Here is a 24,811-nt window from a genome sequence, read left to right as displayed (position 1 = left end):
GCTATTGTGCAGTGCGGGGAAGAGGTGGGGGGTGGGGGTCCATCCACGAGTGTGCAGTGGGACTGTCGATCCACGGGGGTGCTGGCCTCCTCGAGGGTGACTGTGGGTGGGGGGGAGGGTCCTGCCGGCAGGGCAGAGGGAGGGGTGGGTCCACGCTGGGAGCACTTCCCCGCGTGTGTGTTCCGCAGGGAGGAGGAGTGGGGTGGGTCCACGCTGTGCTGTGTGCGGGTCCCCGCGTGCGTGGTGTCTGTGTGTGCGGGGGGGTGCCGCGCAGGGGAGAGGGAGGGGCCGGTCCACGGCGTGTGCGGCAGAGCCCCGCGCCTCCTCCCGCGTGTAGGTGTGTGGCACACACGCAGCGAGCAGATCTCGCGTTGCGCTGCCCAGAGCCAGCCCCCCAGCCTCCGGCCCCCCGCCTGGAGCGGAGGTGTCACTCTCTGCCCGCGCTGCTGCTGCTGCTGCTTCTGCCGCCGCCGCCGCCGCTGCGGGGCTAAGCCGGAGCCCGAGACCGAGCCTGAGTCCGAGTCCGAGTCCGAACCCGAGCCCGAACCGCTTGACGGCTACACCGCGCCTTCCCCGGAGCCCTGCGCCGCCACCGCCGCCGCCGAGAGCCGGAGCCCAGAGCGCGCAGCAGGGGAAGCGGCAGCTCGCAGAGCCCTCTCCGCGGCCGCAGCGATGGCCACAACCGTGACCTGCACCCGCTTTACCGACGAGTACCAGCTCTATGAAGATATTGGCAAGTAAGAACCCAAGCGCGCCGCGCTGGGGGAGGGCTGCGGGGGGGGGGGGTCGAGGGGAGGAGAAGGCAGGGCTAGGGCTATGTCCGGGAGTCGGGGTGTGGGGGGCTGCGCCAGCCCTGCGGGAGGAGGAAGCCCATGCTTTCAGTACCCCCCCCATTCCCCCCCGCAATGAATCGTCCAGTGTCTGTCTGCATCTATGTCTGTGCTTGCATGGATCGCTGTGGGGGGTGGGGGGGAAGGAGAATGGCGGGGCGGGGGGGTGTCTATGTGCTCAGGCTTGGGACCAGGGGCGGGGGGCGCATTGCGGGCCCCATACACCTCCCAGTTCTTTGCGAGCTCCCCGGCGCCCGGGCTTCCCAGGGCCAGGCTGACAGCGTGGCTCCTTGGGTACGGCTGCTGCGGTGACAGTGGCGGTAGCGTGGCCACAGTCTTCTGGGTCCCCTGTTCCTTCACTGCCCCTCCCCCGCTGTCTTTCTCCCTCTCCCTCTCCAGCCCTGGCAGGTCCTCTCTGGGCTCCCGGGGCTTATTAAGGGCGTGGGGGTGGCGGGGGCGGGTGCAGGTGCCTCCCGAGCAGCATGCAGACGTGACGCATTTCGCAAAGGGGAGGATCGAGGGCTGGAGCTGGAGGGGGGCTGAGGGAGGGGGGTCGTTCAGTGGCAAGCGGCCGACCCCCGCGGCGGCCCCGGCCTGCCCATAGCTGCTGCTGCGGTGCGGTCCGGAAGCTCCTGGGGCGAGGGCTGCCGCTGGGCTTCCCCAGCGCTCAGCGCCTTTGCGGAGAGGAGACTGCCCGTGTCGAGTCGGGGTGGGGCCGGGGGGCTGGGGTTTAGGGGCGGCTCTCCGCCCGCCAGGCTGTCCCGGCCATGTGCTGGCTGGCACACCGCTTTGCTGCCTCCTGCATCTCCAGAAGCCGGCAGGGGTTTGGGTGGAGATGCCCAAAGAGGGACCGCCCATTCTCCTGGGGGGAGGGTGGAGGAGGAAGCGGCTGCTGGAGGAGGGGGGTGAGGGGGGATACAAACCAACCGGGTGTGTGAGTGGTAGCGGGGTTGGCCGGGAGGACCTGCAGGTTTTCCGACCCTCCCCCCCCTTCTCCAAGCCCTGAGGCTATGAATCCTTAAGTCTGTACTCTTTAGCACCCCCGCCCCTCTGCACTGAGACCAGTAGGGAGGGATCTGATTGTGTGTGTGAGTGTAAAGCCCTTCCTTGAGGTTTGGTCTTTTGCTCGGTTTACTCCTTACAAGGTCCTGATTCCCTTGTCTCCTACTGCTATTCTTTCTCTGGGAGGTAGTGGAGATCGGGGGTGGTAGTGGGGAGAATTTTGGACGGAGTGTCTGTGGTTTTTGGGTGAGGTTCTGCCCGGTGCCTGGAGGCTTAAGGAGAGGGTATTGAAGTTTTCCTACAGAAGCACCTGCTAGGAAGAGGAGACAGAAGCTGTAGGAGGGCGTGCAGGCCTTAGAGTGCTCCCAGATAGCGCCTCTCAAGCTGTTCTGTTCTCAGGGCCTACAGGTTGAAAACAGCAGAGAGCCCGGCTTCTGAAATTTCCTTTGTGAGGTGTGCAACCTCAGCTACCAGTATTCCCATAATGGTTGATAGGGGCAGAGTTAACCCAGGAATAAAGACATAGCTTTTCTTTCTTTGGCTGGCTCTCCTTATTTCCCAGATCCTGAGGCTTCTAGGCTGGGCTTCCCAGGGGGTCTGGCATCTCTATAACATATTGCTCTAGTGAGGTAGCATTCCAAGACAAGTGGAAGTGCTCAGTACCTTCTGTGGGGAGAGGACCCTTGGTGGCACTGTGGTACCAAGTTGAGGAAGTAGCAGTGGAATTGAGGGGGTAGGGAGTCAGAGGGTAAAAGTAAGTAGGTAAAAGATCTGGGTTCTAATCCAGGCTTTGCCATAAGCTAGCTGTGTGACTTTGGGTAAGTCCTTTTTCTTCTCTGGGCTTCACTTTTCCTCATGTGTAAAACCAACAGAAAAGAAAAGGAAATTTCTAAGGTTTTGTCTGCCTCTAACTGTCTCTGATTATCCTGGCTTTGGATTCAGGTGGAGGTGGGTTGGGAAAGGCAACCAATTTCCTTTTGCTCTGGGGCCATTATCTACTTACCCTACTCCTTTCTCTCCAAGAAAATCTATGTGGTGATACCTTGAGGTGAAGGACCTTGCTCACCACTAACTGAAAATCTCTTGGGAACCCCAAGCTCTGGTCTTTCTGTGGGAGGGTTGTGTGTGTGTGTGTGTGTGTGTGTGTGTGTGTGTGTTTCCTGATTCTCATCACCTTTAGATCCCTGTAGCTCACCTCCTCTGTGAATCTTTCTCCTTAATCCTCCCCATTTAGAAATGACCTTATTCCCTACCCCCACCTTATGCTTCCATTTTGCTTCGATTGCCTACATACAGTTAATGATGTGTTATTTGATGTAAATACTTTTGTCTGTATCATAACCCTCTGCTAGACTGTGAGCTCCATGACAGTAGGTCTCTTCTACCAAACTTTGTGTCTCCCTCACAGTGTGTCTAGCTATGTGCTCAGTGTTCAGTAGGTGCTTTATAAATGTTTATTTAATTGAAGAAAACATAGTGTGATGTAGCTGATGGAGACATGGCTTCACAGTGAAGTAAGCTTGGGTTCAAGTTCTGGGTCAGTTGAACATTCTCCCTGTGACCAACAATAGGCAAGTCATGGAATTTCTCATTGTCCTAGGCATACGTCTCTAAGGCTACGACCCTGTAAGTTGCAGAGCTGGTGCCAATCTGAATTAGTAAAGGGATTTTCCTCACAGGGAGTTCCCTAACCAGGGGTCTGGAGCAAAAACCCCAAACCATGGAATTGGAGACTATAATGCAATGCAATGGCTCTGTGAAGTGGGTAGAGACTTTGGGTAGGAGAACAGTGCTTATTTGCAATGACTGTCACTCACAAGTAGATTTTAGGATCTGAAATATGGGGGAAGGGAACAGCTGAATCTTGAGGGGAACATGGAGGAGGGGCATCCTGGTATCTTCTGAATTGACCATCAGCTCCATGAGGGCAGGGAGCATATGCCATCTGAGCTTTATCTTTCATCCAGCTGAGAAATGTTGGGTTAAATTGCATGGCTGAATGGGTCAACTCTCCTGCCCCACACATTCTCTTTGACACTGCTGGTTTGAGACCAAACTGGAGCATTCCTCTTGAAAGTGCTTGGGGCTCAGTCTTCAGGTGAAGTTGCCTGGGAGGCTCGTAGTTCAGCTCTGAGGTCGTGAGGCTTTTCTGGGCCACTCTTGGTGCCAGTTTTCTCATTTAGTCAGGCCTCTGGCATCACTTAGACCCTGAATAGAGATGAATATGGAGAATCAGCAGATCCTAGAACTGGAAGGGACAACAGATGCTATCTTGTCCAACCCCCTCATCTTATTGATGAGGAAACTGAGTCCCAGAGAAGGGATGTGACTTGCCCAGGGTCACACAGATTGTGAGCAACATGTCTTTCTTCTCTTAGGGTTCCCTAAATGTTGTATTCTGAGTCATATTTAACCTTGGAAGTCCATTCTTACTTTCTTGGGATAATATGGCAGAAGGTGTTAGAGGAAAAAGTTGGTAGGATATTTAATAACATGCTTCAATTTTTGTCTTGTTTTACCTGACTGTGGACTTGTAAGCCCCATTAATTTCCTAATTGGTGAAATGTATAGGAAGGACACAGAGAGGGTGAGGAGTCAAATCCATAGAGAAAGTCAATAGATGCCATTAAGTACCATTGAGTTTGATCCCAGAAGGATCATGAGCTCGGGAAGTATGATAGGATACTCCTGGAATGACATTGGGCTCCCGAGGCCAGGTACATGTTTTCAGGAGTGAGTGAGAGAGAGAAAGTGGTAGGAAAAGCTTGGCACAGAACTCTTCACGCATTGGGAAAATGGGACCACGGAATGATTTGAGAACAGCTTTATCTCAGTCTCTGGCCCCTCACTGTGATTTATAAACCCTTGGACAATCTAATTAGGCTAATTCACATGCACCTGTGTGAAGGAGAAGCTGTCCTTTCTTGCCACCATCAGAGAGACACAGAATGTTAGTTCTAGAAGGCTCCTTAGAGATCATCTGGCCCAACCCCCTCTTTTACATCAAATCCTAGGGAGAACTGCCACTCAAGTATCCAAAACAGCTCAAAATTGGATGAGGATAGAACTTCCTTATCAGGGTTCTTCTGCCAGGGTCCTTGCCCAGTCCTTGAAGAATGACAGCAGGGATAACTGATAACAGAGAATCGGAGACTTAAGAGCAAACACTACATCATTCACAGGTGACTTTTCACCCTTCCCTAAGACAAGGGAAGGCCCCAACCAGAGGCTTCTGACTTCGATGGAAATTGGTTGGAGATCAGTGAGGGCCCTTTAAATTGAGAAGGCTGATCGGGCCAATCAGAGCTGACCCACCTTAAAAGGCAGCAGCACTTGATGGCCTCTGAATTCTGCTGGAGCAACTGTTGGCCATAGACCTTTTTTGGGGATCTGATGCATTAGCATTTCAGCTGTGGATCCAATGAGGTAATATTTGTAAAGTGCTTAGCATAATGCCTGGCACAAGGAACTGGATGAATGCTTGGTCTCATGGTTCCCTGGTGCTACCCTGAAGGGAAAAGAGACCAGACTTGGAGGCAGAAGATACAGATGTTAGTGATGGTGATGGCTGAATGATACTGTGCTTTGAACTCCCCATCTTACATGAGCTTCCCAATTAGCTTGTGAGATAGATGTTATTATTACTTTCATTTTACAGATGGAAAAACCTGAGGCTTAGAGACATTAAGGTATCATACCCTGGGTTATACTTTCTAAGTATAAATTAGTTACAACAGAACATCAGTTCTGTTCATCAGAGCCTTTTTCATTTTTGTCTTTTATCCCCAACGGCCTAGTGCAGTGCCCGGTTCAGAGTAGGTATATACTTCTCTGCTTTTTGAATCAAATGGAATTACATTGTCTAAGACAGAATTTGAACCCAGGTCTTTCTGACTCCAAGGCCATCCAGACTCCATCAGGCTACTTCTAAAATGGGCTAAGTCACCTACTCACCGTGTGACCTTGGGCAAGTCATGTAATGTCTCTGGGTTTCAACTTTCTCAGGGTAATAATACACTTTCAGTCTCATGGGATTCTTGTGAAGTAAGCACTTTGTAAATCTTGGAGTGCTCTATAAATGATAATAATCATTATTATCTTGGCCTCTTGGATAACTGAGTCTAAGGATCTTCCTTAAATATGATCTCACCCTTGCTATCTTGATTCATGATAAATGCCGACTACCCAGTCTGCTCTACATGCTCAAGCCTTTGTGACCCATATTGATGACCTTGAGGCTGTTACTCTCAGCCAGCAACACTGGCTGGCTGGCCTGGGCAAAGTGTGCAGTCACTGTTACATGGATAAGCCACATCCACTTCTAAAGGTCCTTGTATCTGTGATATCTACCAGCCCTGTGGCTCCTTTCTTGCTTCTCTATGAATTTCCCATGATCAGCCAACTTCTGCCCTGTATGGAGGTCAGAGCTGCCTTGGGTGGGGAGGGTAAGGGGAGAAGAAAAGTGGGGACACAGGACTTTCCTTCTGAGTCCATGGTGTCCCCCCATAACCATTTGTATTTGTCATAGAATCATCATGACACATTTAAACAACATTTCAAAGTTTAAATTGAAACAATATTTCCTCATTTGATCTTTGCAATAACCTGAAGAGATAGGTTCTTTTGTTATTTCCATTTTACTGATGAGGATACTGAGGCTTAGAAATCCAATGAGGTGCCTAGGCTCACAGAATGAGTAAGTGTCGGAGGTAGAATTCAAACCCAGATCCTCTTGATTCCAAGTCCAGTGGTTTATTCATTGTACTATCCTGCCATATATAGTATGATAGGATTCAGAGTTGGAAGAGACCTTTGAAACTGGTTAGTCCAACCCTACTCCCCTGCATTTTACAGATGAAAAAAATGGAGACCTGGAAAGATTCAGTATTTCATCTGAGGTCTGATAGGTTGTAAGTAAGCAAGGATTTGAACTCAGGCTCTACAGCTGCTCATGTTTGTCTGGCCTCTGTCACATACAAAAGGGAACCTTCTCTCTCCACCAGGAAGTGGAAGTAGAGGCTTATGGGTTTGCTCAGCAACAGTGGGCAGAGTCCCCAAAGGGGCAGGAGGAAGGAATAATTGCACAGTTTAGGTTAATTTCTGTCAGCTTCTCCTCTAGGTAATCAATCAGCTAATCAGTACATACTTACCAGGTGGCCAGTGGGCTCTGCCTTGGCAGATGCCTATTTCAGTTTAAGTGAGCAATCGGTGATTAAGCATCTGTTAATATCACCCAGGCTTGGCACTGTTGAGACATGAAAAACAACTTTCTGCCCTCAAGAAGCATGCTGTCTAGAATTGGGAATGGATGCATATATGGAAATAACTATATAATAAATAAAACACATAACTAATAAATAAATAATGTATGTAAATAAGTGTAAGACATTCCCAGAGGGCAGGAACTGTTTAATTTTGTCTGTTTATCCCTAGCTACAGTGACTTGTCCAAGATCACACAGGTAGTTGGGTAGCAGAGCTGGGATTTGAACCTACCTTCTGTTTCCAAATCTGTGCTAATACCTTTCCCCCAGAAAACTATCTTGTATAGGGTATCCCCAAAGTGCTGCACTAAGACTTTGGGGATACCTGGTGTATTTTTTTTTTTTTGGTGAGGCAGTTGGGGTTAAGTAACTTGTCCAGGGTCACACAGCTAGTGTCAAGTGTCCGAGTCTGGATTTGAACTCAGGTCCTCCTGAATCCAGGGCCAGTGCTCTATCCACTGTGCCACCTAGCTGCCCCACCTGGTATATTTTAAAAACTATATCTATAGAAGTATGTATTGTGTGCCCCACTCTTCCCCCTTTCCCCCCTTCACTAGAATGTGAGCTTTTCGAAGTCTGCCCTTCTATCCCTAGCACCTAGGACAATGTCTGGCACAGAGCAGGAGCTGAATTGATTTTTGTGGGTTGATTGATAATACAATTCAGAATACAAATGCTTGGAAAAGACCCAACAGAGGTTTAAGAAATGCAAGTAGATAGAGGTTAGGGGATCAAGGAAGGCCATATAGATGAACCAACTTCAGAAGTAGGCCTTGAGGCCTCATAGGATCACAAGCTCATAGATTTAGAGCCAGAAGGAGCCTTAGAAAGCCATCTGGCCCCGTCCCCTCTTTTTCTTTCTTAACCAAAAGAGGACACTCGGGGGTCAGAAAGTCAAGGAGACTCATCCAAGGTAATACCATTAGTATATGGTATTTGTGATATACATAGGGGTAAGTGAGAGCAAGGTGAGACCAGGGAATAACTAGTATTCCAGTTTGGTTCCAGTTCCAGGATAGAAGAGAGTCTGAGAAAGAGAGTGGTCCAAATGAAACTAAAAAGTGTCTGGAGACATCATGGAAGACTATGAATGCCAGACCCATTTGTATTTTATGTTGTAAGCCATGGGGAAATACTGAAGGTTTTTGAGAAGAGAAGAAACATAGTAAGTATGGCACATACTTCATCATAAAGGCTGGAGGTGGGGAGGACAGTTAGGGGGCTATTACAGGTATCCAGGCAGAAGGTAACAGAGGCCTGATCAGGTAGCAGTGGGAGTGGAAGGGATATTGATAAGCTTTTAAAGGGACCTCAGAAGGCATGTAGTTCCATTTTTTCATTTTAAAGGGGAGGCAGCTGAAGTTGTGAGAGGTTATGTGCCCAAGGTCACACAGCTGGTAGAGCTTGGATTTGAGCCCAGGTCATAGTATGCTATATCTAGGGCTGGAAGGATTCTCAGGGGTCATCAAGTCCAACCTGAGGCATGGGGAGGTTAAATATCTTGTCCAAAGTCATCTAGCTAATTATCTGAGGTGGGATTCAAACAGATTTTCTTGACTCAGATTCTGGTCAAAAAGATCCCGACTCCAGATCTTCTTACTTTACAATGTTTTGTTTTTGTCCCTCTATCCCCATGCTGTCTGAATCTGCCAGTGAGAGAAGGGATTTTGAAGGAGTGTATCACGGTGAAGGGGACCAAAGGGATATATGGATGCATGTTGGCTAGTTGTTCAGTCGTTTCAGTCGTGGCTGACTCTTCATGCCCATTGGGAGTTTTCTTGGCAAAGACGCTGGAATGGTTTGCCATTTCCTTCTCCAGCTCATTTTACAGATGAGGAACCTGAGGCAAAGAGGGTTAAGTGAATTGCCCAGGGTCACACAGCTAATTAAGTTTTTGAGGCTGGATTTGAACTCATATCTTCCTGACTCCAGGCCAGGGACTCTATTCACTGCAATATCTAGCTACCTCAGGTGCATATATTGGGGAAGAGAATAGAAGAGGGGAGAGGAAGTACTATGCTAGGTGCTAGAGATACCAATATAAAGAATGAAAACAGGGGCAGCTAGGTGGTGCAGTGGATAGAGCACAGGCCTTGGATTCAGGAGGACCTGAGTTCAAATCTGGCCTCAGACAGGTAACACTTACTAGCTGTGTGACCCTGGGCAAGTCACTTAACACCAATTGCCTCACCAAAAAAAAAGAATGAAAGCATCCCTGTTTTCAAGGAGATTACATCCTATTTAGGGAGGCAATGTGTGTGTGTGTGTGTGTGTGTGTGTGTGTGTGTGTAGATTAGATACAAAATAATAAGCAGTGTAAATATGGTGATCCTCATTTTGCAGATGGGGAAACTGAGGCTCAGAGAAGTTTACAAGGTCCTCTCATGTTCACCCCAGGAGATGGTGCACTGCCAGAAGCCTCTTTGGCCCTCTGCCATCGATAGGGCTTTTTAAGTACACAGTTGTCATGTGCGTTCGTGGCCTCAGGTGGATGGAACCCAAGTTTATTTAAAGCTCCAGCCACTGGCAACAAGTCAAGCCCTCCTTGAGTGCTCTTGGTCTTGAAGAGAAGAGCCAGTGACTGCGGGGCCCTCCGTCCTTCCCAACAGGAGACTTGCCCTCCTTGCCTCACTAGCCCTGGATACTATTTCTATTTTTGTCATGGAATCAATGGCTATATTTTAAAGCAATCTTCAAGCCCCGGTGGCCTCACATCAGCCTGTAACTAGGCCTGCCAAAAGGTGACGGCTTCTTTATGCTGGAAGTGGGGGTAGAGGGTGACGGCAGATCTTCCCCCTGGGTTGGCTCTTCTCTGTCCAACTGTGAAGCAGCTGCTGGGGTTCAGGTGTGGGTGGGGGTGGAAGCTGCCTCTTAGAAGGGTTCTCTTTCACCTTTAACTAGCTTTCCAGGTCTGCCTGTCTTAGTGACTGGAGCTGCTAGGGGTTCAAGTAATTCTTACACATATTTTTTTTTCTGGGTAATGAGGGTTAAGTGACTTTCCCAGGGTCACACAGCTAGTAAGTGTTAAATGTCTGAGGCCGGATTTGAACTCAGGTCCTCCTGAATCCAGGACTGGATAAACACTGTGCCACCTAGCTTCCCCAGTGCACTGCCTCTTGAGGCAATGGAGCTCCCCTCATTGGAGGGCTTCAAGCAGAAGTTACATTTTGTGAGTTTCTGTTGGGTGTGACCTGAAGTATTTGTAACTTTGACTTACAGTGAAAACATGCATGTACTGAGGAATTTCTCTGGACATGAAAATGAAGCCATAGGTGAGCTACAAAAGCTTGAAGGCCACTGCTCTGAACAGAGAGATGCTGTGGCATAGTGGGTAGAAGGTTAGGCTTTGAGTAAGGAAGGTCTGGGTTCAAATCCCCGCTCTGACACAGTCCCACCTCCATGGCCTTACTTGAGTCATTTAACTTCTCTGAGCCTCACTTCCCCCATCTGTGGAATGGGCATTAAATAACATTTACAGCACCTACTTCACAGAGCTGTAGTTGTCCCAATTGAGGTAATATACACTTCTTTGCAAACGTTACAGTATTAAAATAACAGTTAACCATTACAATAAAACCATTCAGGATCTTGCTAGAGATTCATTATAATCATTTAGATATAAATCAATTTTTGAATTGATTTTAGACTGTGAGCTCCTGGAAGATGGGGCTTTTGTCTTTTGTTATATCCCTAGAGCTTGGCACAGTGCTTAGCACATAGTAGGCACTTAATAAATATTTATTGACTGACTATTGATTAACTGAACCACTTTGAGAACTAGGTAGCTCTGGAGAAGAGAAGTGGAACCAGGTTGAGAAGAATCCATTTGCTGCCTTTCAAGGCCGTGGTCACCAGATCATGGCCAGGTTCCAAATGCTGCCATGTCCCCTGGGACCAACTCTGAACATCCAGCCCATGGGAGGACCACAAAGACTACTCCCATGTACAGCATTTCAGGACTTGGATGCATTAGTTAGCCCTTCAAGTGCTACAGGTTACAATGCTTTGGAATTCTGTGATTTCTTGTGCTAATCTCTCTTAAAATCGTCCATGGACCTTCCTCATAACACTCTGGATTCTTTTCTCATATTCTTTTAGTATAGGTGGGGCAGAGGATAAAGCACCGGCCCTGGATTCAGGAGGACCTGAGTTCAAATCTGACCTCAGACACTTGACACTTACTAGCTGTGTGACTCTGGGCAAGTCACTTAACCCTCATTGCCCCACCAAAAAAAAAAAAGCTTCTTTCAGTATTTTGTGAATCTTCCTATGGCCCTTTGGGTTCTTTATCCATCTATCTTTCCCTTGCTCTTGCTTTATGACCAACCCACCTCTTATTCTGGTCACCAGTTGCCTTAATGGTATCTTGCTCATGTGTCACTGTTAGTAATTTGTGGCAGTCCATTTTGAAAAACCAGGTGGAATTTTCTGAGATCATGGTGTTCCAAGATTCCTAGCAATTCATTAATGTAGTTACAAAACCTTAGCTCTGGAAGGGATCTTAGAGGATACCTCATTCAACCAACAGCAGAACAAAAATCCCCTCTACATTTAAATCATTGGGAAAATATTGACATAAAAGGTAGATTTTTGTGGCCACAAATAACTTGGGATCAACATACAGATAGATTTTTATTTGAAAGCCCCATGTAATTTATCAACCACAGTCTAGCCTGTTGTCTTCCTGTTTGATTCTGGGCTTAGCTTATTATCATTCTGTGTGTCCATCCAAAATATATCCAATAGATTGCCCATATAAACAACAATATCTGAGCAATATGTGGTTTCCATCCATTTTATTTTTCTTAGGTGGATTTCTAGAATAATCTCTTTTGAATGACCAAATATACTATCTTTGTTCAACAACAACATTTTCAGAGGTTTTGAAATGTGAACTGTTAAAATTCAAACTGAGCCATATTTGGTATTTTTTAGTACACTTGATGCTATTCCTTTTTTTTTAGCACTGAATGTCCTTATCTCCACAATGAGGGGGTCAGATGATATGACTTCTAAAGTCTTTTGTAGATCTTAAAATCTATGACCTTATGACATTTCAAATTTTATATTTCTCACCCCCCTCTTTTTTCCCTGGTGACCTAGAAAGCATTCTTAGGCTTCTCATATTTTTATTTCCAATGCTGGTTAGGAAGTTTTTGTAAATCAGTTATATTGTTTGGAATATATCCTCATCATCTTCCTTGTTAAACTCCATTGGCATTTTGGCTAGTTCATGGTGAGCCTGTGGTCCCTTGTCATTATGTTTGGCTATTCATCCATATAATACATTATTCCAGGGGGCAGAAAGTGAGATGGAGAGAGACACACACACATAGAGAGAGACACACAGAGACAGAGACACAGACAGATAGAGGGAGGGAGGGAGGAGAAAGAGGAGGACGAAGATGAGGAGGGAGAGGAAAGGAGGGAGAGAATGGAGGGAGGGAGAGGGAAAGGAAAAAGAAGAAATGTCACTGGCTTAAGGACCTACAATGGTGAAGGCAATAGGGAGAGCATTTGAGACCTGACTTCTTGTAATAAATGCTCACTATGGTATAATTACTGTGGATTCTGGGAACTATTTTGGGTTGAGAAAAATAATCGGCAAGTGTTTGTTAAGCACCTACTATGTGTTAGGCACTGTGTTGAGTATACTGTGTTCCATCAGTGTGGACTTAAAGCCTTTACTGACTTTTTTTTCCGGGGCAATGAGGGTTAAGTGACTTGCCCAGGGTCACACAATGTGCTGAGTATACTGAGGCCATACCTCAAACATGTTTATACTTTCAAAACAATTTGAGATCCCTTAGGTTATCTGGTTCACTCTTCCCCGTCCCCCCTTCTTTTTTCCCCTTTCTCTATTCTTTCTTTTCCCTCAACAAACATTCAAACAAAAATTCAACAAATATTTATTAGGTTCCTACTCTGAGTACTGATGAAATTGACACAGTTCTAGCACTCAAGGAATTTATAATTTATCACTGGAATAAAATATATTCACAGCTAATTAACAGGTAAGGTGGGTTGTGATGGGGCCTTATGGTCTAATGGAGAAAGTGCTAGACTGGATTTTAAATCCCGACCTTGTCACTTACTATCTGTATGATCTTGGGTAAGTTGTCTAACTTCTCTGTATCTCAGTTTTGTCATCTGTAAAACGAGGGGATTAGATGAAATAGTTTCCCTTTCCCTCTAAACCAGCAAGCCTAGAAGAAGAGACTCAAAGTACTCTCAGAAAATTTGAGGAGGGAGAGGATACTTTTTAGCAGAATGGAGCTAGGAAAACTTCATGGAGGAGGTGGAACCTGAACTGAGCCTTGAAGAGAAGGATTCTGAAAGACAAAAAGAGACAACATCTTGCCACAGAAAAAATGATGTATTTGGAGTCAGAGGACCTGGGTTCAAATCTTGCTCTGTCACTATCTATAAATAATGAGTTGGGCAAGTCACTTGACCTCTCTCTGCCTTGGTTTCCTCCATCTGTCCCTTCCTTAGATCTGTAATTCATTCCAGAGAAGAGGGGCAAGATAGCCTCTGTCAAAGAGATAAGGTACTTGGCTCATCCTTCTCCTCTCCTCTCTCCTCTCCCTCCCATTCAAAGTTGGGCACTATCTTTGTTTTTCACTGGATTTTGAGCTGAGATGTTATTAAACAACTTTGGAATTTAACATGTGATTTAACACATAAAGCCATTGGAATGATTGGGTCAGGCCCTCATTCTTCATTTATTTATGGCTGCCCCTGGCCACGTGAGAGCTGCACAATTTCCCTAAGTGTGGAAACTATGAGATTAAAAGGTGTTTTTTTTTCTTTGTAGAAAAATAGAAAATGGAAACCAGCAGTATTTTTTAAAAGCACTCATTTCAAATCCGATGCCATTTTGTTAATTTTGGAGCAGAGACACATTTTGGTAAAACCCTTGTCTTCATTAAATTTAATGTATAAGCCATTCTAGTTGCACATTATTTAGATATCTTCTGTGGGAAATAAAAATTGGGCAACCGCATGGTGTGCTACCCAGAGAGGGGCTTAATAAATATTTGTCAAATGAATAAATGAACTTGATTTGTGACTAGCAAAATTATTCTATTTGGCATGTTAAACTTAAAAATATGTTTTATTCAAATACAAGTTTGCTACTTGAATTTACTTTGAAATGTTAAAAAAAATGTTCAAAATGAAATGAAAAGCTGATTGTTTTGAGGGCTCTAGCTTTTCTTAGTTGTTTTTTTTTTCTCATTTAAAAAACAAAAGTTACCATCATTCTTACAGGGAGAACAAATACATTATTAGGTTTTCTGGACCAGGTGGCAGGGTGTAGAAAATGCTCAGTTTTAGAGTAGGTTTGCAGGGAAAGAGGTGAGGTGGTGGTAGTATTATTCCTAAAGTCACTGAATACAGACTTTTCCTTTTCTTTTTGCTCTACTCTCCTCCCTCTCTCTCTCCTCTCCCTCCCCTCTTCTCTCCTCCCGAGGAGCCATGAACTTCTAGGAGATGATCCCCCCCCCCCCAGGGTCACCCCCTGCCAGGGGGCGTCAGCTGGTTCCCCTCCCCTCTCCCTTTCTTTTCCTTCCTTTTCCTTTCTCCTTTTCTCCTCCTCCTCTTCCTCCTCCTCCTCCTTCATCACCATCCTTCATCCTTTGTCTGTTTAGTCTTATTTTCTGAACTGTCACTATCAGCACTTTCTGCTTCTTCTGCTTAAGTTTTGATCATCTTCCACTGAGTAAGTCTTTATTAAGCATATGTCAGTCACAGCGCTTGGCAGTGGGGATATAAGAATAAAAATAAACAGAACTTGTGTTCAAGGGACTTACATTTTACTTGGGGGGAGAGGAGAGGAGACACCATGTATATACATATGTCAAAACAAAATCTATTCAAATTCATTTTGGGAAGGGAGAGTACATTAATACCTGGTTGGGGGGGGGAGGGGAATCTGGGCAGTCCTTGCAATGGGTGGGGGAAAAGCCCACCCCTCGAAAGTCATTTAATATAATTTTTGCCACATAGATCTTTATCTGTTCAGTCTATTTTCAGAGCTGCCACTATCAGCAGTTTCTGCTGCTTTTGCTGCTTCATATTTATCTTTTTCACACTCTTCTAAAACTTGAAACTTTGTCTGGATTGAGACAAGCTTTTCTACCTGTTTATATTAGTTTCTTTTTTTGACCAGATGTATTAGTAGACAGAACAGGTTTTTTTGTTTTTATTTTTTACATGTTTTAGAAGGTAGAATTTGAAGCAGGTGAGATGCAAAGGTCCTCCAGTTTAGTTCCGTTATGCATCACACAAAGGCCTCAGCATTGTGGTTATTAATAGTAGTAATAATAATCAAAGTCACATTTATATTCTGCTTTAAAGTTTGCTAAGCACCTTACATTTCCCTGTGTAGTAAATAACAAAGGTATCATCTTCCTCATTTCCCATATGAGGAATGTGAGGTACAGAGCATTAGGTAACTTGAGGTTAAGCTGTGGCCACACAGCTAGTAAACATCAGTGGCAGTAAATAGAGCTCTGTGCCTGGAGTCAGGAAGTCCCAAGTTCAAATCCAGCCTCAGACACTTATTAACTTTGTGACTCTGGGGCAAATCTCTTAACTTCTGGTTGTTTTAATCCACTGGGGAAGGAAATGGCAAACCACTCCAGTATCTTTGTCAACAAAACCCCATGGACAGTATGGTCCACAGGGTCACAAAGAGTTGGATATGACCAAACAATAATCTCATAACTTCAACTCTCTATCTGTTATATCATACTGATTTTCTGAATTGTAGGAAAGATGTGCTTGGAAAAATATCAACCCAAATTTAAGGACCAAGTGACTTAAACTCTCTGGGCCTCAGTTTCCTCATCTGTAAAAGGATGAGGTTGGACTCTGTGATGCTTCTCTAAGGTCTCTTTTGACTCTCAGTCTACAATCCAGGCTCCCCAAAACATGTCACATGTCCTGCAGCTTCTTGAATGTCCCCTCTCAGCAATAAGTCCTCAGTGGACTGTTTGTCCTCTAGTCCAGTCTCATGTAATAACGGTGTTCTCATCACATCGCTGCCTTGGCTCTGGAATACAAGAGATTCTCAGCAGCAGGGCCTGGTTGACAGCACCATCCTGCCCATTTCTTAATAAAGTCTTTCACTTTACTTCTATTCTTGTAAGCGGAGATATACTTAGATTCTCAGCAAACAGTTGATTTTATCTGGGCCATTTGGTAAGGAGTGTCTGACAAGAGTGCACTGTCTAATTTAGATGCAGTGACTGGTGGAGAAATGGGCTTTAGAATCTTCAGGGAGTTCTGTAGTTGAACCCAGAAGACATCCTCATTAGGTACAGTGTTCCTTCCCTTGCTTGGTCCTTGGAGGTTCTCAGCCCTTACCTTGTTTGTCAGTCAAACCCAGTTGTGAAAGTTGTGTGGTCACTCTTGTCAGGGCACAAATACATCTTATCCTGCTATTTTCTTGCCCGAGAAACCCCTTCACAGAAGGACTATTGGGAAAGCAGTTTAGTAGGCGTTTGGCAGTTACTGGCACTGGTGTGCTGGAGTAATCTTTAAAATATCTCTATCTCTATCCATATCATATCTATAGCTATAATAATCACACACATACATATATTTTAAATTTATGCCTTTTGTTTTTGCATTACATGCTTTCTAAAAATATCTCCCCTCCTACTAGTGAGCCTTTCCTTTTAACAAGTTACAAAAGAAAAAGAAAAAATTAGTTCAGCAAAACCAACCAATATATCATCTGCACCTGACAGTATATCCACTATTCTATACCCCTAGACTCCCACCTCTGCAATCATGGAAGAAAGGTAGGTTTTCTCTACTCTTGCCCTTGTGAGAACTTTGTCAGTCTTCTCCCTTCCTCCTCTGCTATTCAGAAACCATCTTGGCTCCAAATGAAACTGATGGAAGATGGGAGTTGATAGAATTCATAGGCTTATAAATTTAGAGCCGGAAAGCATATCATCTAGTGTAACTCTCCAGTTTTGCAGATGAGAAAATGGCGCCCCAGAGAAATTAAGGAATTTAGAGGATTATAGAGTTATAGGATACTCATTTAGAGCTGGAAGGGACCTCAGAGGTCATAGGCTCATAGATGTTGAGTTGGAAGATATCTGAGAAGCCATTTAGTCCAACCCTTTAATTTTACAGATGAAGAAACTGAGGCACAGAGAAGTGAAGGAACTTGCCCAGGGTCCCACAGCTAATGTCCGAGGTGTGATTCAAACCTAAGTCTTCTGGCCTCCAGGATTCTAATTATTCATTGCCCCATGTTGCCTCTTACTTGCTGCTCAGTAGCAAAGCAGGGATGGAATATAGCTTGTCAGACTCCAAATGCACTGCTTTCTGCTAGACCATGTTGAGGCCTTAGTACATATTCCTCCATAAGTACCAAAGTTACAACATGAATAGCTTTGTATTTCACAATATCTTTTGCCCCCATAGAGATTTTTTTGGCAGGATGGGGGTGGGGGTAGAGAGGGGAAGGTCCAACTTCATGATGTCATTGAGGAGCAAACTGAGGTCCTGGAGTGAGCATTCATTTATAGGAATCCACAGATCTTCCTGTACTATTAGTGACAATTATGGTAACAATAATAACTGATATTCATAGTGCTTGACAGCTTGCAAAGTACTTGACATACACGAGCTTATTTGATCATGGCAACAACCCTATAAAGTAGGTGCTATCATTAGCCCCTTTTTACAGATGAGGAAGTTGAGGCACGGAGAGGTTAAGCAAAGAGGGTAAGTGTGAGCCCCAGCTTTTCTGACCATATGCTACAGGCACAAAGGTAATGTTGGTCTTCCGTATGGCAAGAAGCAGTTTGGAATTGTTAAAGAGGCTGCACAGGTTCCCCCAAACAATCTAGTCTGTCTGTCTTCTTTTAGGTGATTTTGGCAGCTAGGTGGTACAGTGGATGGAGTACCAGGCCTGAAGTCAGGAAGACTGAGTTCAAATCTGGCCTCAGACACTTACAAGCTGTGTGATCCTGGGAAGTTACTTAACCACTGTTTGCTTCAGTTTCCTCTACTGTAAAATGGGGATAATAATAAGTCATATCTCACAAGGTTGTTGTGAGGCTCAAATGAGATAGTATTTGTAAAGCATTTAACACAGTGTCTGGCACATAGTAGACCCTTAATAAATGCTTCATCCATCCATCCATCCATCCATCCATCCATCCATCCATCCATCCATCCATCCATCCATCCATCCATCCATCCATCCATCCATCCATTCATCTATCCATCTGTCCATCTAGGTGGAGGTCATATTCTGGAAAAAACACATTAAAATTTGTTTTCATTATCAACTTTTATCATTCCTCAACAAATACGAACATTCAAACATATGGAGAACAAAAAAAGAGTATTATGTCTGAAACTGTGAATGTCTGTTATGTACAGTTTGTTTTATGAAAGGGAAATGCATGTTTTTCATCCACTCTGTTTTATCAGTGTGGATGGTTAGACCAACCTCTTTTCCTATTGCTATGGATTTCACCAAGGAGGCTTCCTAGTCCAGGGTGTGAAGCAGTTAGTACTCTCTCACCTTTGAATCCAAAAATGCCATGATTTCAGAAGAATCAAGATTCCAAGTAACTCAAAGGAAAATGGAAAGCTGCAGCTGTGGGTGTAAGTAGGATACAGCAAAGTGACTTATGTGGGAGAAGTAGCGTAAAAAATTATTGAGGACAGGAGTGACTGGAAAAGGAGGTGGGTTGGGCATGGAACTAGAATGGGAGACAGCCCCTGAATAACCCAAATGATACATTGTTCTTCTTCCCCTCAATCCTTGAGATATGAAAAGAACCCAAGGGAGGGTCCAGGGTGTTGGGTGGATTCCCAGTGGAGGATTTATGGGAAAAAACTTAGGTGAATGAATTCTACCCAATCACAAGGCATAGAAGAACGGATCTCAGCCTCTGTAATAGGACTGGCCATCAACTTATTTTTTATCCCTCATCGTCTTCCTTGTTGCTTTCATGTTCACATCATCACCCAGCAAGACAGGTGTCACAGGTTTCTTTTTTTCTTAAGGATATCCATCCATATCTCAAAATAGATGGACATCTTCTGCAGTGTGACCAGTTCTATTTCGATTACAAACTAGTTGAAGAGATTCTTGCTCCTTGTCCATTTCACTTCCCATCTGTAAATACATTAAACCTGTGGCTTAATTGATTTCTCCTCCCACAGATCTGTTTAATCCATTCATATTCTGATCCTGAAAAAAGCCTTTTTGTGGAATGGCTTCTGGTCAGGTGGTCTTCAGGTTATGGGAATTGCTACATTTCCCTGCAAGTCTTCATCTCTCCATTCCTGACAGTTGTTGTTTGTCCTTTATTCTCAAAGAGGACCATGACATTGGGAGGTGATGTCATGATTTTCAGTAAATTGGATTTCAAGGTCACCAACCTCACTCTCTCCTCCAGAGCCATCTGGGTCCAGTGTCCAAATTTGAACTCAGGTCCTCCCAACTTCAGGGCCAGTGCTCTATTCACTATGTCACCTAGTTGTCCCATTCCTTACAGTGGTGTTCCTAAGGAAGCTATGGTCTTTTCAGGACCTTGAGTCCTTTCCTTACCCCCTTAAAATCTGGGGATCATCTTGTTTCCAAATGGATCCTCAGGAAAATCTTTGCCTATATCATCCTGGCAACATGTGGTGACTTAAGGATATGATGTCAATGACACTGCTAGTAGTAGCTGCTAGTATGCCCCCATTGCCTCATTGTAAATTTATATCTATTTTTTCTATCTTTACGCACACACACAGACAGATACACACAGAGATACATATACATATTAATAGTATCTCTAGTTTCTGTTGTATGAATTTAACTGATTTTGTGCTGTATTAATTTTATTTTTATTAATTTTTTTTTGGTGAGGCAATTGGAGTTGTGACTTGCCCAGTGTCACACAGCTAGTAAGTGTTAAGTGTCTGAGGCTGGATTTGAACTCAGGTCCTCCTGAATCCAGGGCTGGTGCTCTATCCACTGCGCAACCTAGCTGCCCCTGTATTAATTTTATAATTGGGACAGCTTTTCCTCTGAGTTAGTTACAAATCAACTTGTAATCATGCCCAAAAGGTATATTGCTCGTCCTTGCATAATTTTTTTTTTTTGGTTTTTTGCAGGCAATGGGGGTTAAGTGACTTGCCCAGGGTCACACAGCTAGTAAGTCTCAAGTGTCTGAGGCTGGATTTGAACTCAGGTACTCCTGAATTCAGGGCCGGTGCTTTAACCACTGCGCCATCTAGCTGCCCCGCCCATCCTTGCATAATTAAAGAGGGTCTTATCTGCCTAACAAACCCTTCTAGGTGCCAGGGAGCCTTCTAGCTCTGCCTCACTAACAAGGTCTGCAAGATGGGTGTGGGTTCCAGAAAACAATGACCACTTCTTAATTATCAGAGTGGGCTGGTTCCTAGCACCCACATGAGTGCTAGCCTGCTTTCTTTAAAATAACCAATTGTGGGGGGCAGCCAGTGGCATAGTGGATAAAGCACCAGCCCTAGATTCAGGAGGACCTGAGTTCAAATCTGGCTTCAGACACTTGACACTTAGTAGCTGTGTGTACCTGGGCAAGTCACAACCCTCATCGCCTCGCAAAAACTCAAAAAACAAACAAACAAAAAAACCAAAATAAAATAACCAATCATGTCCCCCCCCCCCATACACTGCCAGCAACCAATTGCATTGTCTTCCCCATCAACCCAGCTCTGTACTCCCTAAACTATATTAAGGCTGGTGAGTCCTACCTTGGGGTCTTTGGTCATTGAGAGAGGCCAATTTATTGGTTACTGCTAGCCTAATAAATTGGGCATGTTCAGACCATGGTTTCTCACTTTACCTTAATTTTTGAACATAACATTCCCCTTTCTAATTACTTTATATTTCTTGTGAGAGGTAGTGTGGTGTAGTGGGTGGACAGGCATTCATGACTGGGTTCAAGTCCACCTCTGAACATGTATCTTAGGCAAGCCATTTAGTTTATTTATTTAGAATTTCCCCCAGCTTACATGTATAAAGAAATTTTCACATTGGTTTTTAAAACTTTGTGTTCCAAATTCTCTCCCTCCCTCTTTCCCTATCCCCTTAAGAACTCAAGCAATTCAATATGTTATGTGTGTGCAGTCATAGGCAAGTCATTTTTTTAAATTATAAAAGTATTTTATTATTTTCCAGTTACATGTAGAGATAGTTTTCAACCTTTGTTTTTATAAGATTTCTAGTTTCAAAATTTTCTCCCTCCCTCCTCTCCCTCCCCCCCCTCCCCAAGACAGCAAGTAATCTGATATAGGTTATATATGTACAATAACATTAAACATATTTCTGCATTAGTCATGTTATAAGAGAAGAATCAGAGCAAAAACATCAAAAAAGAAAAACAACAAAAACAAAAGAAATAGTATGGTTCAATCCACAGTTCTTTTTTTTTTCCCTGGATTTGGAGAACCTTTTCCATCATGAGTCCTTTGGAACTATCTTGTACCATTGTATTGCTGAGAAGAATCAAGTCTATCACAGTTGACCAACACACAATGTTGTTGATACTGTGTACAATGTTCTCCTGGTTCTGCTCATCTCACTCAGCATCAGTTCATGCAAGTCCTTCCAGGTCTTTCTGAAATCCACCTGCTCATCGTATAGGCAAGTCATTTAAGCACAGTGTTCTAGGCAACTAAGACTATGCAGGATGTCCCTAAAGTTTTATTGCAGTTTTCAGCTTGAAGCTCTGCTAAGACTTTGAGGACCCCCTTGTGCATTGCAAAGGAGTTGCTGACCTATGTTGGTAGCAGTGTTCTCACTTTTTAAAGACGTCATAGATTAGTTTCTATCAAGATCACAAATTATTGATAGGTAACTAGCACAATATAGATAATAAAGGCTCAAGAGTCAGAAGATAGGACTTCAAAGCCTTCCTAAGATACCTCTTTTGTGACTGTATAAGTCATCTTTCCTGGACCTCTCTTAGAGTCATAGAAACCATTCTAGTCCTGTCCCTTTGAGTAGGAGAGTGACATGGTTGGACCTGCACTTTAGGAAAATCATTTTAGTGTCTGAATACAGGAAAGATTGGAGTGGGGAGAGACTTAAGGCAGGCAGACCCAACAGCAGGCTGTTGCCGAGTGGGAGGTGATGAGGGCCTGTGCTAGAATGATGGCAGTGTCAGAGCAGAGAAGGGGGTGTATTTGAGGAATGTTGAGGAGGTAAAATCAACAGGCCTTGGGAACAGATTGGATGTGGGGGAGGGGCGTTAGGGGTGAGAAATAGTGAGGAGTAGATGATGACACCCAGGTTGGGAGAATGGGAAAATATAACCTTGAGAAAGACACCTTACCTCCCCAGCCTCCAACTTCTTATCTATAAGGGACTAGACTAGGTGACCTCTGGCATCCCTTCTGGCCCCCGTTCTAGTACCCTCTGCCACATTATTATCTCATTTGATCCTCACAACATCCCAGTGAGGGATATATTACAGAGATTTTTATCCCTTTATTACAAATGAGGCATCGAGGCATAGGGAACTAGGAACCAGCCAGATGTGGGGTCCTGTCCTACTCCTGATAAACCCATTGCTTAGAGAATGGCTAGCTAGCTGCATTGGTGGAAAGAGTTCCCATACTGACAAAATCTCAGATCACAGAGACTTCATTTAACGTGTGAGCAAAATGACTTTTGGGAGATATAGTTTACAAATCACTGTGTAGTTTAAATGTGGATTAAAAACCACCCCCACCAACCCTTCTACCTGGCATCAGATCCTAGGCATTAGGGTGGAAGCCCAGTAGCTTCCACACCTCCTGGGCGAGGCTGCCTCTCACACTCTGTTGTCTTGCCTGCCCATCACTCAAGAAAATGAACAAATTTTCCCCTCCAAAGGAATGGATTTTTCTTTGTCCTCTGTATTTGACTTTTGCATTAATTTTCTTATGAGTCTTACCCCTCAGTTCAACCTGATTGTGCAGAAATATCTAAGGCACAGTGATATTAATGAGACACAACTGTGAATCTGAGGATTAAATGGAACCAGGAGCCAATTTCAGTCAGGTAGCAGCTGCTGATTATTCTTTCCCTCTGCAATGCCCCTCCCCTAAATAAAAAACCAGGAGTGAGTGAGAGCAGAGCATGTTCAGCCTGAGTAATGGGGCGCACATGGTATAAAAGTTAACCTAGTGGGATGATAGTGAGATAAAAAGCAAAAAAAAAAATGGAGTGCAGCTTGAATTATATACCAGCACTGAACATGAGGGAGGGGGGACAAGCTGCAGAGGTTCTGGGAGCTGGCAGAGACAGGCAGCAGTAGGGATACCTGCACAGGATTGATGGAGAAAATTCTGTGGGGTCCTCTCTCACTGGGGAGCCATCTAAAATGGAATTTATCTCCTGGCATCCCTGGAGTAGGAGTGGGAGAGAGAAGAAGGAAGGGAAGAAAAGATTGGTGAGGGCAGGTATGCGGGGGGCGGGGGGGAGACAGAGATAGACTGACAGAGAGACAGACACAGAGTAAGAGACAGAGACAAGCAGAAAGATACCCAGAGATAGAGAGAAGGGAGAGGGAGAGAGAAACAGAGAGAGACATATAAAAGAAAGAGGGAAAAAGAGAGAAACAAGCAGAGAGACACAGAGATGGTGAAAAAAGGAAGAGAGAGAGAAAAACAGAGGGGAGAAAGAGAGATAGAGGGAAAGAGATGTGAGAGAGAGAGAAGAGAAGAGAAGAGAAATGACAGGGAGAAAGAAGAGAATGGAAAGCCATAAGAAATGATGAATATAAAGAATTCATAGGGGGCAGCTAGGTGGTGCAGTGGATAGATCACTGGCCCTGGATTCAGGAGGACCTGAGTTCAAATTTGACTCCAGACACTTGACACTTACTAGCTGTGTGACCTAGGGCAAGTCACTTAATCCCAATTGTCTCACCAAAAAAAAAAGGAATTAAAAAAAAAGAATTCATAAACTTGGGAAGACATATTAATGCAGAGTGAAGTAAGCAGAGTCAGAAGAAAAATGTTAATGATAACTAATAATGTATAGGAAAATGTCATTGAAACTTTTAGCATTTTAAGGCAGTGACCAATCACTATTTCAGAGGACTTGATGGTAAAGCATGGCATCTGACTCTTGGCAGACAGGTAGCAGATAGTAGGTCTGGAATGAGTTATACATTTTTAGGCAATGGTCAGTGTTGTTTTGTTTGACGGCATTTGTTTCAAGAAGGGTTTTATGATGGAGGGAGTTATTGGAAAATGTCAGTTCTATAAGAGAGCAAAAAAGAGAAGTAGGGAGAGAGAAAGGGAGAAAGAAGATAATGGAGGGAGAGGAGAAATCCCTGTCTTATCAGGGATGAGACCAATCTCCATTTTTTTGATTCCTGACACACACCAGCATCCTTGCTGATGCTGTCTTAGCTGATGTTATGATGGTTGAGATAGGGTTTGTGTGCAAGCTGCCCCCTGTAACATTGTTTCATCTGACTTGTAACTTCACTTGCAATTATGGGCTGGGTGTACTGATGCCCAATAGTTGAACCTTACAGTACAGAGCAAGTCTGCATTATTGATTCAACTCTGCCTGGTGATGGTAATTTGGGGAGTTTCTTCAAGATCGTCCTTCCTCCATACCTTTTTCTCCCTGCTACCCTCCTCTTACTTGGTGTCACAATTAATTAGCATAGTTTCTCTTTCTTCATCCAAGTCATTATTG

General features: G+C 44.5%; 1 protein-coding gene across 6 annotated transcripts in view; it reads left to right on the top strand.

Moving 5' to 3' along the window:
- Positions 1-349: 349 nt before the first annotated feature.
- LOC122740168 (calcium/calmodulin-dependent protein kinase type II subunit beta) overlaps positions 350-24,811 on the top strand; it is a 310,939-nt gene continuing 286,477 nt past the window's right edge. For 2 of the 6 annotated variants that reach the window (XM_043982046.1, XM_043982045.1), the window contains exon 1: positions 350-737. The gene's annotated coding sequence lies outside the window, so the exon portion shown is untranslated. The remainder of the gene's footprint in view (positions 738-24,811) is intronic. The other 4 variants (XM_043982044.1, XM_043982042.1, XM_043982041.1 and 1 more) reach the window with 3 other exon arrangements.

Source organism: Dromiciops gliroides, chromosome 2 (genome assembly GCF_019393635.1).
Source record: "Dromiciops gliroides isolate mDroGli1 chromosome 2, mDroGli1.pri, whole genome shotgun sequence".
NCBI classification, from domain to species: Eukaryota; Metazoa; Chordata; class Mammalia; order Microbiotheria; family Microbiotheriidae; genus Dromiciops; species Dromiciops gliroides.
This window is presented reverse-complemented; position numbering and strand designations above follow the sequence as displayed.